The 14,986-nt window shown below is 40.4% G+C and overlaps 1 long non-coding RNA gene across 1 annotated transcript; it reads left to right on the top strand.

Moving 5' to 3' along the window:
* Window positions 1-385: 385 nt before the first annotated feature.
* Window positions 386-1,841, top strand: LOC105869813 (uncharacterized). The gene is made up of 2 exons (XR_012923742.1): window positions 386-896; window positions 1,498-1,841. It is a non-coding gene; the product is annotated as an uncharacterized LOC105869813 (long non-coding RNA).
* Window positions 1,842-14,986: the final 13,145 nt, after the last annotated feature.

Below are 14,986 nucleotides of genomic sequence, written 5' to 3'. Positions count from 1 at the left end.
TTCTATAGATATTCCAGAAACTAAGAGCAGCCTTCTTGAACCCAGGACATGCCGATGTTTCAAGACTCACACAGTTCCTACTCCTTGTTCTATGGTAGGTGAAGTTAGCACTAGATAAGAAATGCCACCCCACATAAGCCAAGAATCTCCCACACCCCTCTCAGCCCAGTGTTGTGTCTCACAGTGGAGCCAGGCTGGCGATTTGGGGAAAGGCATGGTGTCAATATCAAAACAATAGGACGTCATCCACCATACCGCCTTAGTCCCTTTACTTCTACTCCCAATCTGTCATCTGAGGCTGACACACTGCTTAGTCTGTGAAGACTCTGGAGGAACACAGGCATTTAGCAATGGAGGCAAATGGTCATTTAAGAGAAAAAGCAGCCATTTGACATCATTTATTGAGAATGCTTATATGTCAGGCTCTGGACCAGAGACTGTGGGTGACACAACCTTGAAAGGTTAAGTGCAAGTCAGGACGGCATACAGCCGACAGACAGGTTGTGTTCCTGAACCATGTTCATTGAAACTTAAAATGTTTGCTTCAGAGAAACTTATGAATAGGAGAGTGAAGCTTCCAGCCTATTCCAAAGGAGCAGATGTTAACTCACAATGTAACTAACTATAGTACCTTAACACTACAGAACTCAAGCAGCCTTAAAATCTGATTCCTATAGAAAAAGTCATTCTGTATTCCAATACGGAATGCCATCTCCTCCAAGTACAGCCCCAGCCACAAGCTTGAAGGTCCTCTCTCCTGCACAGGGCCCCTACAGTGGCAGCCGGTATACATGGCAGAGAAGGAGAGTCCCTGAAGTTTCTAGTGTTTAAAGTGGGTGCCTAAGTGACCCTAGCAACAAGGAGGAGAGGGGAGTTCGAATGCTTCCTTCAGAGATGTGAGTTCTTGGCTGAGACGGTCATTTGGGTAGCGTGGACATTCACTGAGCATGATTAGTAAGCCAGGAGGGTCTATATACTTAATTAGTTAAGTTGGAGAATATTAGAGCTGAAATATTAGCTTATTTGAGAGCAGCTAATCCAACCTGCACACTTTATAGAGGAGGAGACTGAAACTAAAGAAGTTAAATGACTTGGTTCTGTTTACATAAAATTCATGGCACAACCAGGCTGTGAACCCAGACCTCCCATGGAGCAGGTCACTTCATCTGAGTTCAGTTTCTTCATCTGTTAAGTGGGGATGACCATGTCTCTCCCACTTCCAGGGTTTTTTTGGAGGTTCAAATGAGAAAATGCTTATGAAACCTTCATAAACTGCAAAATGCCATGCAAATCAAAGCTACTTTTCTTTCCTTTACTCCCAACTGCCTCTTACTCCCATCTTCAAACTTAGTGCCACAATAGGCCAAGATATGTGGTGGCAGAATATCCCAGAGGTAGCCCCAAATCCTGTTGGCCCACCAGCGCTGGGTCCTGTTAACACGTGGCCCTTGTTTTTCCTTCCGTTTACACCTGAATCTGGCATTTCTCTTTGGACAGGCAGCAGAAAGCATACTGACTCAACTTACCCAATCAAGAGGGGTCCAATCTCCTGAGGAGAATTTCCAAGCTTCAAGGAAGAAATGTGCTTGCATGGGACAGCATCAGAACCTCCCCAGGTGCCTGTCCGAGTGGTGCTGGAAGCCCTTTGGTCTCTCCCCATAGGGGCTATAGAGAACAAGGCATTCTCAGCAGAAGCCCCTCATGAAACAAGCTGCTTTCCTCCAGGTGCCACCTCTGTCCTTTTGAATATGCTGGTTTAGGTTGCCTGCACATATTCCATCCTCTGCCACTTGCAGATATTTTTGCAATAAGTTAAACAATATTTTATAATTGCTTGTCATTGATAGGTCATTTGTTTTTTAATTACTTGACGCCATTTTTGGAAGTGTCCCATGAACTACAACTCTTCAGTTATGGCGTTACACTAGCTGGTGTGAGCACACACATCTGGGTGCAAATGGCTTGTAAGGAAGGCTTAACTGAGTTATGATTGGTTGATTTTCCTTGTGTGTCAGTTGATTACAACATCTCTCTGTGCAGCACATTGACAACATGGTAGGTGATGGCAACCTCTCTGACAGTAAAGTTGTATGTTGAGTGCGTTATCTGTTATAAATCATTAAGCAAGTAAGTGAAGATCATGATGAGAGCTAACATTTATTAAGCAATAAATGTGTTGGGCCCAAGGCCAAGCATGTCACTTGAATAATCTCATTTAATCCTCACGACAACCTTCTGAGGCAGGTTGACTGTTATTACTTGCATTTTATAAATGAGGAAACTGACTTACCCAAGGTCCCACTGCTAGTAGGTAGAGAAAGTCAGATCTGGTAATGTTCATCTAGGTATGCGAAATTTCCAAAAATAATAAAGATAAAGATAAACTTAGTTGCATAGTTTATGAATAGTGCTCCTCAGTGAATGAAACAGAAAAATGGTCTGAGCTCTTGTTAGGCCAGGAGGAAGTTCACTGTGATCTAACATGAGTCCTGTGGTCCAAAGAGGACCTTGCACATAGTAGGCCATAGATAGCCACCAAGTTATAATGATTGTAGAGTCACCTCTGCAGGCCAGTCTGAGGTACCCACAGAGGGTATAGCTGGACCCCTACCCAGGGTCATATTACTCTGAACAACAATAAGAAATTATGGGAAGGTCCCAAGGAGCACCGTCCTGTCCAAGTCACCCCTGTGTTTACCCTCACAGATGCCCATCCACTCTCTAGGCATGGGCTGCTTATGCTACTTACGGGTACAGTGCCTGAGCCAGCACTGGACATTGCCATACATGGGACAAGACCAGGGGTGTGGAATCTGCTGCCTTAAGGCCACCAGTGGCCTTCTAGGTCCTTAAGTGTGGCCTTTTGACTGAATCCAAATTTTACAGAACAAATTCTTTTATTTTTTATTAATACATTTTTGTTCATCTTTTATATTTTTATTTTATTTTTTAAATGAATGCATTTAAAATTCCAAAAAATAAGATAACTTTCAATGAAATAATTCCCCCAGATTGACCAGGGCAATTAGAACATTAGTAAGCCATAAGGACTAAATTGACGGCTGCTAAGCTTGTGATTTGGTTCTAATTTCCCCCACCTAATTAGCACCACTATCACCAATTCTGGTTGTTGAGAGTTTATGGGGGTCGAGTACACCAGTCTGTTATCAGTTTTTGACAATGGTGCACTGTGTTTCTGTTTGAAGTGGAATTTGTGAATAGTTCCACAGCTCGACAGTGTTTTTTAATTCTGTATGCTTAACAGTCCATCATGTCAAAGAAGACAAAAGAATGCTGAAGGAAGAAAACAGATTTTTTCATGATGATTGAGAATTGCAATATTATCTTGTTTCTGCTAAAGATAAGATGATTTGCTTGCTTTGTGATACTGCAATATCAACATTAAAGAAAGTCAATGTTCATCAGCAGTATAACACTCATAAGAACCACAGATATTTTAATTTAGAGAGAGGGGCATGAAAGGTTGCATTGCAGGAATTAAAAGATGAAAAGCAAAAGCAAAGACAATTCTTTCAAGCAGCAATAAGACCTGGAAATAATGCCACTGAAGGAACTTATAAAATAGTTTATATACTTGGGGAAAAAAGGGAAGCCATTCAGTGATGTAGAAATTGTGAAAGAATGCATTGTCAAAGTTGTAGGATGCTCAGACCCTGATAATGTTTCAAAGTACAAACAACTGCCTCTTTCAAGGAGAACCATAACTGACTGGCAGCATGAATTAGCCTTTAACTTAACAGAACAACTTCATGCAATACTTCAAAAAGAAAATGTATATTATTCGATTGCTTTGGTTGCATCAACTGATACTACTGACTTGGCGCAGATTTTATACTTCATTTGGATCATGGCAGAAGATTTTCTTTGCTATGAAGAATTACTCACTTTGGGCACTCTTGCAAACAGAACACAGGGAATAGATATCTTCAACAACTTCACTCATTGAATTTGGCAAATTTAGTGAGTGTATGTACAGATGGTGCACCTTCCATGACAGGAAAACATGAAGGGTTTATTGCATAGATAAAAAAGTATTAACAGATCCAAATGCTCTCATTTCTTTTCATTGTATCTTGTATCAGCAAAATCTCTGTGCTACAGCTACTAGTTTAAGCGACACTTTGCAACAAGTTATAAGTATTATTAACTATTCCCCTGCAAATGCAACATGGCATCTTCAGTTTCATAACATGCTAAAGTTGAACAATGAGGTATTTGGTGTGGATTTGCAATACCATTCTAAAGTGTGTTGGCTATCACAGGGACAGGTATTAGCCAAAATTTTATCTCTGTGAGAACAGACAGTTAAATTGTATGAAGAACAGAATCAACAATGTGAATTATTGAAAGAAGATTTCTATAGGAATACAGCATTTCTGTGTGATATGTCAAATCAAAACAGCTTGAATACTTCTTTGCAAGGTAAAACTAAGTCTATATATAATATATGGCAAAAATCCAAGCATTTAGAAAAAAGCTATCTTTTTTCAAAAGACTTCTTCAAAAGGAAATTTCAGGTGAACATTTTTCCCAGTTAGCAAAGGTCATTGATTAACAGGATGATATTTAATATATGCAAATCATTTGAAGAATACACAGCTGTAATAGACATATTAATTGGAGGATACAATGAGAGGTTCACTGACTTTGAGAATCATGACATCACACTCAAATTAGCATTTCAGCCTCATCTAGTTGGTAACCCTAAGACACCTAAATAAGTACAGATGGAATTGATTGAGCTCTCAGTAGATGACATTTTAAAGTCATTGTATGATGCTAATAAAGAGCCAATTGAAATATGGAAAAATGAAGTAGAATACCCATGCCTTCCAAAACATGCCTGAAAATGCTTTCTTGCTTGTCAATCACTTACTGCTGTGAATCTACATTGTCCTACCTACCCCAAATCAAGATGCCCTGAAGGTCACAAATGATTGATACCCATCTAGAGGATCAACTGAAACTGCTGACCTCCATGCTGCAACCAAATATTCAAAAGTTTTCCAACAAAAAGCAGACTCAATAAAGTCATTAAAAAGTTATTTAACTTTAAAAATAGTAGGTTAGTCAGATATATTCTCCAGCAAACTGGTATTAACTGAGTAGCACCTAAGTGGACACATAGGTACTACAGTAATAGGGTATTGGGCAGGTGGGAGGGGGGAGGGGGCGGGTATATACATACATAATGAGTGAGATGTGCACCATCTGGGGGATGGTCATGATGGAGACTCAGACTTCTGGGGGGAGGGGAGGAAATGGGCATTTATTGAAACCTTAAAATCTGTACCCCCATAATATGCCGAAATAAAAAAAAATAGTAGGTTAGTTAACTTTAAAATTAAGAAATAGTTTTTACTTTTTGAAATTATTAAGTATATACTAGTTAGATTTTTACAAAATAATGTACATTTTTAAGTATATCTAATTGAAGTTTCTTGAATGCAGTCTTATTGATTACAGCAAAATTAACACAGCCTTCCAACATGAAGAGGTTCCCCACCCCTGGACAAGATGAATGCAAATCTTCCTCACTCCCTTCTTCACCCTCTTCTGTGGCCTGTCCCCTCTCCCTCACCTCCTCCAGGAGGCCTTGAGGTGGGATCTTTTGTTAGCATGCTCAGCGAGTAGGAAGCAGTCAGGGGAGGGAAGTGGGTGGTGGGGGCCATGGCACTCTCCTTGTCACCACAAGTACAGCTGAGACTGAGCCCCATCCAGTCACACTCTGAGAACAGCTGCCACAGCAACCACACCCTCAGCCCAGTTTCCAGGAGTCCAAGAGGCTGTCCCCAGTGCCCCCTGGTGTGTTGATAGAGCTAAAAACTCAGACTAAAAAGTGGCTCGACAGAAAAATGAGTCAGAGCTTAAAGGCTATGCCTTCCTCAGCCCCACCCCCATTCTGCTCTGTTTCTGTCTCTTTTCTAGCGAGTGTTCTAGCTGCCTTTTTATATGCAGTGGAGAGGTACCACACATGCGAAGGGATAATGTGACGGTCCTTTAGAACTTCTCCGGAAAGGATCTCAGTAGACGTGTGTTGCTGACATACAGGTAAACCCAGGAGGTCGTAGTCTCACGTCACACAGATCACAGGTGATCACATGTTTTCTGCCAAGCTTTGAGTCTAGTTAACTATGAGTCCTGCTTAAAAGTTTGTTTCCTGCTTAAGGGAATCCTATGCATGGAAGTGAAAAGGAAGATATCTACCATCATGAAAACACACAAAAGTATAAAATTCACTGGTAAAAAAGAGCAGACACACAAATGAGAAAGACAAAGGACTTAAATGTTATCACTACAGAGAACAACCAAACCACAGTGATAATAAGAGAGAATGAAAGGAACGAAGGATATATAAAACAACCAGAAAACAATTAACAAAATGACAGGAATAGGTCTTTACCTATCAATAATAACCTTGAATGTAAACAAACTAAATTACCCACTTAAACGATCTCACCCATGTTACACCTCAACTCTGACTTGATACATTTAAAAATATACCCCCATGCAATTATTATACAGCGGAAGAAAGTTCAAATCATTGTAGAGGGTGGGCATGGTGGCTCATGCCTGTAATCCCAGCATTTTTGGAGGATGAGTTAGGAAGATCACCTGAGGCCAGGAGTTCGGGACCCTATTTCTACAAAAAAATTTAAAAAATTAGCCAGTGTGGTGCCACACACCTGTAGTCCCAGATACTCAGGAGGTTGAGGCGGGAAAAGAACTTGAATCCAGGAGTTTGAGGTTGCACTGAGCTGTGATTGCCAACTGCGTCCCAGCCTAGACAACAGAGGGAGACCTTGTCTTTAAAATAAATAAATAAATGAATGAATAAATAAAATAAAAAATTATTATAGAAAATTCTACAGCTTTTCTTCTGTCAAATGCATAGAGATATAGAAAAAATGCCAAGAAAGGAAAAAAATAACCATATGTGTGCCTGGCCCATAGCAAGTGTTTAATATTTATTGCATAGTATAACATACATTCAGCAATGCATATTTTGTATACTGCATGTACTATATACCTGTACCCATGCATTTTTCATGTATAAATATTTACTTATATTATCTTAAACTGCTAAAATTTCCTTTCCTGTCTTCATTTACATATTTCACAAAATCTTCCCTCTTAGTAAGTTTCTTCCTTTTAGCTTTTTAATTGGCATTTGTTTCCACAAAATAATGTTCCAGAAACTTCATTTCCCCAGCCTCTTTTCTCAACATATCTCTGTTCCACTTCCTTCCTTTCTTACATACATACACACACATACATACCCCTCCACATACCACAATCACAATCTAGTCCTTTTATTTAACTTCCTATAGATAGCTCAACATATACCTTTTAATCAGAGTTTAATAGTTATCCATAAAACATTAACATGTTTTATATATTCATATATTATTGTAAACACAATTAATCTTGTTTTCTCATATGCTTAACAAAGCCAAAGCTAAGTCTTGAGAGTAAGATATAGCTATTAACACAATAATAAATACAATTTTAAGGTATAAATTGTTTCTATAAAATGAAAATATTTGTCCTTTATTTGACAAATCTATTTTGTCAAATCAAATCTATTTCTGTGATAGATCTGAAGCATGTTCAAGTTTTAAAAATACTTTTACAACCTGTGGAAATAAAAATGGGTGATTTATATAGGAATTCTAAGATTATTTTTAAAAAGACAAAGTAAAACATCCTTGTAAATAGAACTTCTTACCTGTTATCTATCAATATCTAACATAACAAACCTGTTTTCCTGATTACTGAATGTCCGTTCATTGGCTGAATAGTCACCTGAGAGTCATAATCCGATAAATCCTGGGAGGGGAGACAAATTTTTATTTTTTATTTTATTTTATTATTTATTTTATTTATTTATTTTTTTGAGACAGAATCTCACTCTGTTGCCTGGACTAGAGTGCCATGGCATCAGCCTAGCTCACAGCAACCTCAAACTCCTGGGCTCAAGCGATCCTCCTGCATCAGCCTCCTGAGTGGCTGGGACTACAGGCATGTGCCACCATGCCTGGCTAATTTTTTCTATATAATTTTTAGTTGTCCAGCTAATTTTCTTTCTATTTTTAGTAGAGACAGGGTCTTGCTCTTGCTCAGGCTGGTCTCGAACTTCTGAGCTCAAACAATCCACCTGCCTCGGCCTCCCAGAGTGCTAGGATTACAGGCAGGAGCCACCGCGCCTGGCCTAGAGAAATATTTTAACTAAAATGATTCTTTATGACAATACTAGATTCTTCTGAATCTGACCCAATACTGTTTCATCTTCAAATTTTCACCTTCTCCCCACTCTTCAAGTCCAGCCCCCTCTGACTATGTGTTCACAGCTTCGCCCATGTGGCTTTCCATGCCTGCAACAGCCTTAGTGATTAGGCTGAAACTTACTTCATGGCCCAGGCTCAATGTCACTTCATCTGTGAGGTGGTTGCAATAACCTACAATGGAGGTTTTCTTCCCTGTGTTGCTTGGTACTCATGTGGCACTTTTCATCCAGGGGTGTGTATTCCACTATGTGACTTCTCCTTTGATTTCAGAACTCCTTGAAGACAAGGACCATGACTTATTTGCCATTATAATCCCACACAGTGTTTGGCATATGGTAGGTGAGTAATAAATATTTCTTGAGTAGACTTACTGAATCATTCTGGTCTGCATTCAGCATCTTTTTTACACCTCTATTAACTAATGATACCCAACAGGTATAGTCAAAGTGGACCCCAGACTACTGAAGCAGAAGCCCAATGTCCTAACTCCTTTGTTGGGTCTGCTTCTCTGGCAACCTTCAGCAGCCTTCAGCTCCCCCAGCTCTTCTTTTGGATTCTTTCTTTTCTGTTCCATCTCTTTTTGTGTTTCCCCAGAAGTGAGAATGAGAACAAAACGTCTGTAATACATGTCATTTGCAAAGGCTTATCTGTTAAAAAATGTCTTCTAGAAATGCAATTAAGCTTTATCTTATATACTTCAGTAGCACCCCCACCCCCAGCAATGTCTGGCACAGCTCCTGGCTCAAAACATATTTGCTCAATTAATACATGGTTTTATTGATGCTATAAAAATTCCAGGGAAGTGAAGATATTTAAGATGGTAAAAATGACTCTTTATTGGACTACCATTTTCATGGGAAGATTAAGTGCTGGTAAGTACTGTGCCTCCCCTGTCATGACCAACAGCCCCTGCAAGCTACCAGGGGTTTTGATACATGCTACCGTAGTTAGCAAATGTTTCATAAACTCAGCAAAGATAGACTCCCACTCAACCCAGGAGAAAGTAACCCCAAGTTTGAATGACAGCATCAAAATGGAGGAAGGTTGACTGTACTATACACAGAACCACAGCCAGCCCCATATGCCTTTTTTGGTTGGACCTCTGGCCTCCAGACTGCTTCAACTCACCAACATAAAGAAATCACTGACTTAGAACGTTTTTGCAGTGGAAGGGACTTTTGAAATCATCTACCCAAATGGCTCCAGCCCAGGGACCTTAGATACTCAGGTTTGCACTGAAGGGGCAATGGGAGAGTTAGAACTGTTTTCAATATTTCAAAAAAGTCTGGTGAAAATCATGCACTTACTAGGACTAATACAACAAAAGCTTTTTAAAAGTCAGGCTTATTTATGTTTGCTTTTAGTTAAGGTTTTATCAACTCTATGTTATAAAATTCTCTTTCCCTTGTTGATTTAAGTCTTTGATTAGTAAAAGGATGGAAAACAGCCCATCTGTTGGGTATATACCCAAAAGAAATGAAATCAGCACCCCATAGAGATAGTTGCTCTCCTGTGCTCATTGTAGCATTATTCACAATAGCCAAGATGTACAAACAACCTAAGTGCCCATTAATGGATGAATGGATAAATAAAATTATGGAATACATATGTATACACACACACACAATGGAGTATTATTCAGCCTTTAAAAAGGAGATATTATAATTTGTGACAACATGGATAAATCCGGAGAACATTATGCCAAGTCAAATAAGCCATAGATATTGAAAGAAAAATACTATATGCTCTCACTTACATATAGAATCTAAAAAAAAAAAAAAAGTCAAATAAATAGAAAGTACAGAGTGATTACCATGGATGCAAAGGGGGAAGAAATGGGGAGATGTAGGTCAAAGGGTATACATTTGTAGTTAGGTAGAATAAATAAGTCTGAAGATCTAATGTACAGCATGAGGACTATAGTTAATCATATTGTAAAGTATACTGAAAGTTTGCTGAGAGGGTAAATTTTAGGTACTCTTATTACAAAAAAGTAGGGGTAAGTAACTATCGAGAAGGATGAATATATTAATTTGTTTGTGATAATCATTTCACTATAGTTGTATATCAAAACACGTAGCATATCTTAGATATATACAATTTAAATAAATTTAAAAAAAACATAAAAAAGAAAAGTAATTTGTTAAACTGCAAGGTTTTGGGGGGAAGATCAAATCTTTCGAAACACAAAGGCCATGCAAAAAGAAATAATAAAAGAGGTCTGTGATGGTGAAAAGTTTGCAAACTACTGACCTCATCCAACCCTCTCATTTTTTAACTAGGAAAGAAAACCAAGGTGAGAGACTTGCTGGGTTACCCAGCAAGCTAGTGGCAGTCAGGGTGAACCAGATGCTTATCTCTAGGCCAGTGCTCTTGGGGCTCCTACACTGTAACATTCTTGATTTCCTTCCCTGAATCAGTCTTTCCTTCCTGATCTGATATCCCCAGTTGGTGCAGGGAAACAGAGCACACTGCACCCAGGAGCAAGGAGACCACTGCAGAGCCCCAAGAGCAGGAAAAGCTGGAGACCAGCAACATCCACTGCTCAGACAGTGTGGGAAGCACAAGTGTCTTGGGCAAAGGACCTCAGAACAGGAGCTCAGGGGGACCATGCGATGACTGATGGAGGAAGCTGAAGGAAAGCGCGCTGGACAGGAATAAAACATAAAGATGGCTTCTGATCCTGGAGGCGAGGTCTTTCTATCAAGGGGGCATCGAGGGTCAGACTCTTACTCCACTGACACATAAGGGCACATCACTGATGCTCTGGGCTGGGGTGAGGATGCATGTGGTTTGGTAGAGACCTAAGAAAGAAAGGGAAATCAAGGAAAAGACACAGAAAGACTCCCAATTGTGTAGGGGACACACTAGCCTCTTGAGATTTCCCTGGTCTCCTCTCCTGTAATACCTGGTGCCTCGATGACTCCACCAAGGAATAACAAACACTTAGATATAGTTGTTCTGTCCTGGTCAAACTTGTGGCCAGAGTTGCCCTCAAAGGCGTCAGCTGAGGAGTTCCTACAAGATACTTTCCCAAATCATCCTGGGAGGAGGGAGGTTGGGATGCCAAAGAAAGAAGGAAGCTCTAAATGCCAGGGTGATAGATCCAAAGCATTTGCTGTATTAGGGTAACTTCCATACAGCATCCTTACAAAGGAACAGTGAGACAAGGGATGCTCTATCTAGGTATGTCCACAATGAGGGGGTCAGGGTATGGAGTTTATATGAGGACTTAAAGAATTTGGCTCAGGTCTGGGGCTAGTTTCTTTCAGTGTTTTGGGCAAAAACACCTTTATCAGTGCCTGGGAATGTTCAAGGCCCCAGTTTGAGTTCAAGCCTGCAGGGAAAACACTCACTGGCCAGGTCACAGCGCAGTGAAGGCACTCTGTGTTTCTCGGTCAGGACAGACAAAAGGCAGGGAGCTGGGCATCCTACGCTAGTGTTTCTTCTATTCCAGGCACCAGCTTAAACACTTTACATAAATACATATACATGTAAAGTGTTTACCTATGTGTACATATAAACTCACTCTTTCCTCATGACGACCCTGTGAGTAGGTCCTATTATTATCCTCATTTTATAGATAGAGAAATGGAATCACAGAGAGGTTAAGTAACTTGACCAAAGTCATACGATTAGTAAATAGCAGAACTGGCATTCAGATCCAAGCAGTCTGGCTCAGAGTCCAAATGTGGTATATGGACACAATGGAATACTAGTTAGCCACACAAACAAATGAAATCCTGTCATTTGCAACAGTATGGATGAAATTGGAGGACACTGTTAAGTGAAATAAGCCAGGCAAAGAAAAACAAATGCCACATGATCCCACTCATGTGGAATTTTAAAAAGTTGAGCTCATAGAAGTAAAGAATAGAGGTTATCAGAGGCTAGGGGAAGTGGGGCTTAAGTAGAGATTGGACAATGTTTACAATGTTACAGTTAGATAAGAGAAATGAATTCTGGTGTTCTAATGCACAGTAGAGTGGCTATAGTTAACAATAATGTGTTGCATATTTCAAAAAAGGCTAAAAGAGAGGAATTTGGATGTTTTTACCACAAAGAACTGGTATGTGGGTGATGGATATCCTAAATACCCTGATTGGATAATTACACAATGTGCCCATGTATTAAAACATCACACTGTACTCCATAAATATGTACAATTATTATGTGTCAATTAAAAATACAATAAAAATTTTTAAAAGAAGAAGGCATTGATTTGTATCAAGTCTTAGATTTTGGGGAACATTCTGGTTCAATACATACTTCTTTTAGCTAGCCCTCTATGTTGGCTGCCTATAAAATGCTGTTATTCCTTATGACTCCATTCCCTTCTTTTCACCTGTACATTTTTTTCCTGACTGATCTCATCCATTCTTATGACTTCAGGTTCTAACCTGGTCCCAAAAACCTTATTACTAGCAGCTGCCTCCGCTGAGCCCCAGCTCTCTATATTGAATGCCTTCTAGGCATCTCCCCCTGAACAACTCATAGTTTATCAGACTCCATCACTTTTAGGAAGCCTTCATCAAGCCCTTCCTCCGAGGCCTACCCTACACCTACCATCCCCATACTGGCTAATATCCTGTGATGTATTTTTATGTTACTCTGTGCCTATAATTTATTATTACTGATAATAGTCGTGATGGTTAATTTCATGTGACAACTTGAGTGGGCAATGGGGTGTCTAGATATTTGTTCAAACATTATTCTGAGTGTGTTTGTGAGGATTGTTATTGGGTGAGGTTAACATTTAAATTGGTAGACTCCGTAAAGCAGATTTCTCTCTGTAATGTGGGTGGGCCTCGCCCAATCAGTTGAAGGCCTGAACAAAAGGTTGACCCTCCCCTGAGTAAGAGAGAATTCTCCTGCCTGATGACTTTTGAACTGGTCTATCAGCTCTTCCTTTCTGGTTCTATAGAAGCTGCTGGCCTTCAGACTTGACCTGGGACATTGACTCAGCAGATGTTGGACTTGTCAGCCTCCATAAGCACGTGAGCCAATTCCTTATAATACATCTCTTTATATATAGATATGTAAATCTGCAAAGAGAAGATGTCAAGAGAAGGAATAGGAAGCTACTACAGAGGTTTAAGTGTGAGTGATTAGAATAATAAAACTTTAGGAGGAGGAAATGATTGGGAGGAAGGAGCCCTGTTTCAGAAATAGTGAGAGAGTGAGAATGTGGTACCCGGGGCGGTTGCCTGGTGGGAGATTGGTGAGGTGGAATATAGGATTCCAATATCTTCTTGTCCCAGTCAAATACCCCTTTGGTTTATTCACAGGAATACTATACAACCATTTAAAATGAGGCATTTTGAACTATATTTGTAAATAAGAAATGAAGTTTGCATATTAAGGGAAAAAAGCCAACAAAGAAAGACGTTCTGGAAAGACTTACCCCAAATGTTAACAGCAGTCATTTCTAGGTGATATGATCACGAGTGATTTTTTTTTCATTCTTTATGAATGGCATTTTTAAACTTTTAGACGTAAGTATGTGATTTTTGTGACCATCCACATCTGAGACTGTCCCTAAGTCAGGGACTGGATAAAGAGCTCCTTTCAGTCAATGTGGCCACAGCCTCCTGTGGTGGTATCCTAGGGGCATCCTACAACCCTCCTGAGAGGGACACTCCTTCCCTGCTCTGGGCGACCAGCAGAACTTCGGTGTCACATCCCAGCATCCTCAGCAGCTGCAGACCCCTCTCCTGATGGCCAAGCTACCCACCTGCAATGGGAGGGGCACAGGGACATCTCAGGGGCTGTTACGAGATAAGGTCCATCCTCAGCCCTACCCTCGGGTGGAGATATCAGGCAATCCTCCAGACTTTGAAGAAGTCTGGCTAAGAAGCCATGTGGGGAGAACTTGGGAGGGGAGTTTGGCCCCGTCAAAACACAGGAAGCCCAGAGCTTTATTTCTCCTCAATAAGCAATGAGACCCCTGAGTTGCCTCAAATGGTCCCACCAATCTCTCTCATCTCTCCCTGTTACCTAAGAACTCTTCGAATGTGGAAATTTTCCTCCAGGCCTTCCTAATGCAATAGAGTAAGCATGGGATTGGCATCCAAGGACGGGAATTTGCATTTGGCTCTACCACCTACTAATTGAGCCTGTGCCAGGCATTGATCATCACCAACCCTAAGAAGCTGGTGACTATTAGGTTACTGTCTGTCCCAACTTTGGCATTTCTCCCTTCCCCCTGCACTTCTCTCTAGTTCCCCCACCTTAGCCAAGCTTCTGCCAAAACCATTTCTACCCTCTCGCACCCCTTGTCTGCTTCTCGTCCCACAGCGGCCCTCTTCATTCCAATTGTATTGGCAAAGTCCCACGATGACCTTCATGCTGCCAACTTTTAGGTGTCTTTCCCTCATTTCACAGCATCTCTCTGTGGCAGCTGATGAAGTTGACCAGCATCTCTTGTTTAGCTTCCAAAGTCCCCTGTTGTCCCCTACATTCACCTGTTATCCTTCGAAATCTAGTTGAGACTCTACGTCCTCCAGGAAACCATCTCTGATTCCTGCCTCTCTTCTCTCTAGTCAACGACTTTCTCTTCTGTGTTACCTCTGACCATTGCACATGCCTTGTTTGTTATACTTACATTATATTGTAATTTAAAAAATCTATCTATGTCCTCTATTGGGCAGAAATCTCCTTGAGGGTAGAAATCATAA

This window comes from Microcebus murinus, chromosome 2 (genome assembly GCF_040939455.1).
Source record: "Microcebus murinus isolate Inina chromosome 2, M.murinus_Inina_mat1.0, whole genome shotgun sequence".
NCBI lineage: Eukaryota > Metazoa > Chordata > Mammalia > Primates > Cheirogaleidae > Microcebus > Microcebus murinus.
The sequence above is the reverse complement of the archived record's forward strand: the minus strand, read 5'-3'. Positions and strand labels throughout refer to the sequence as shown.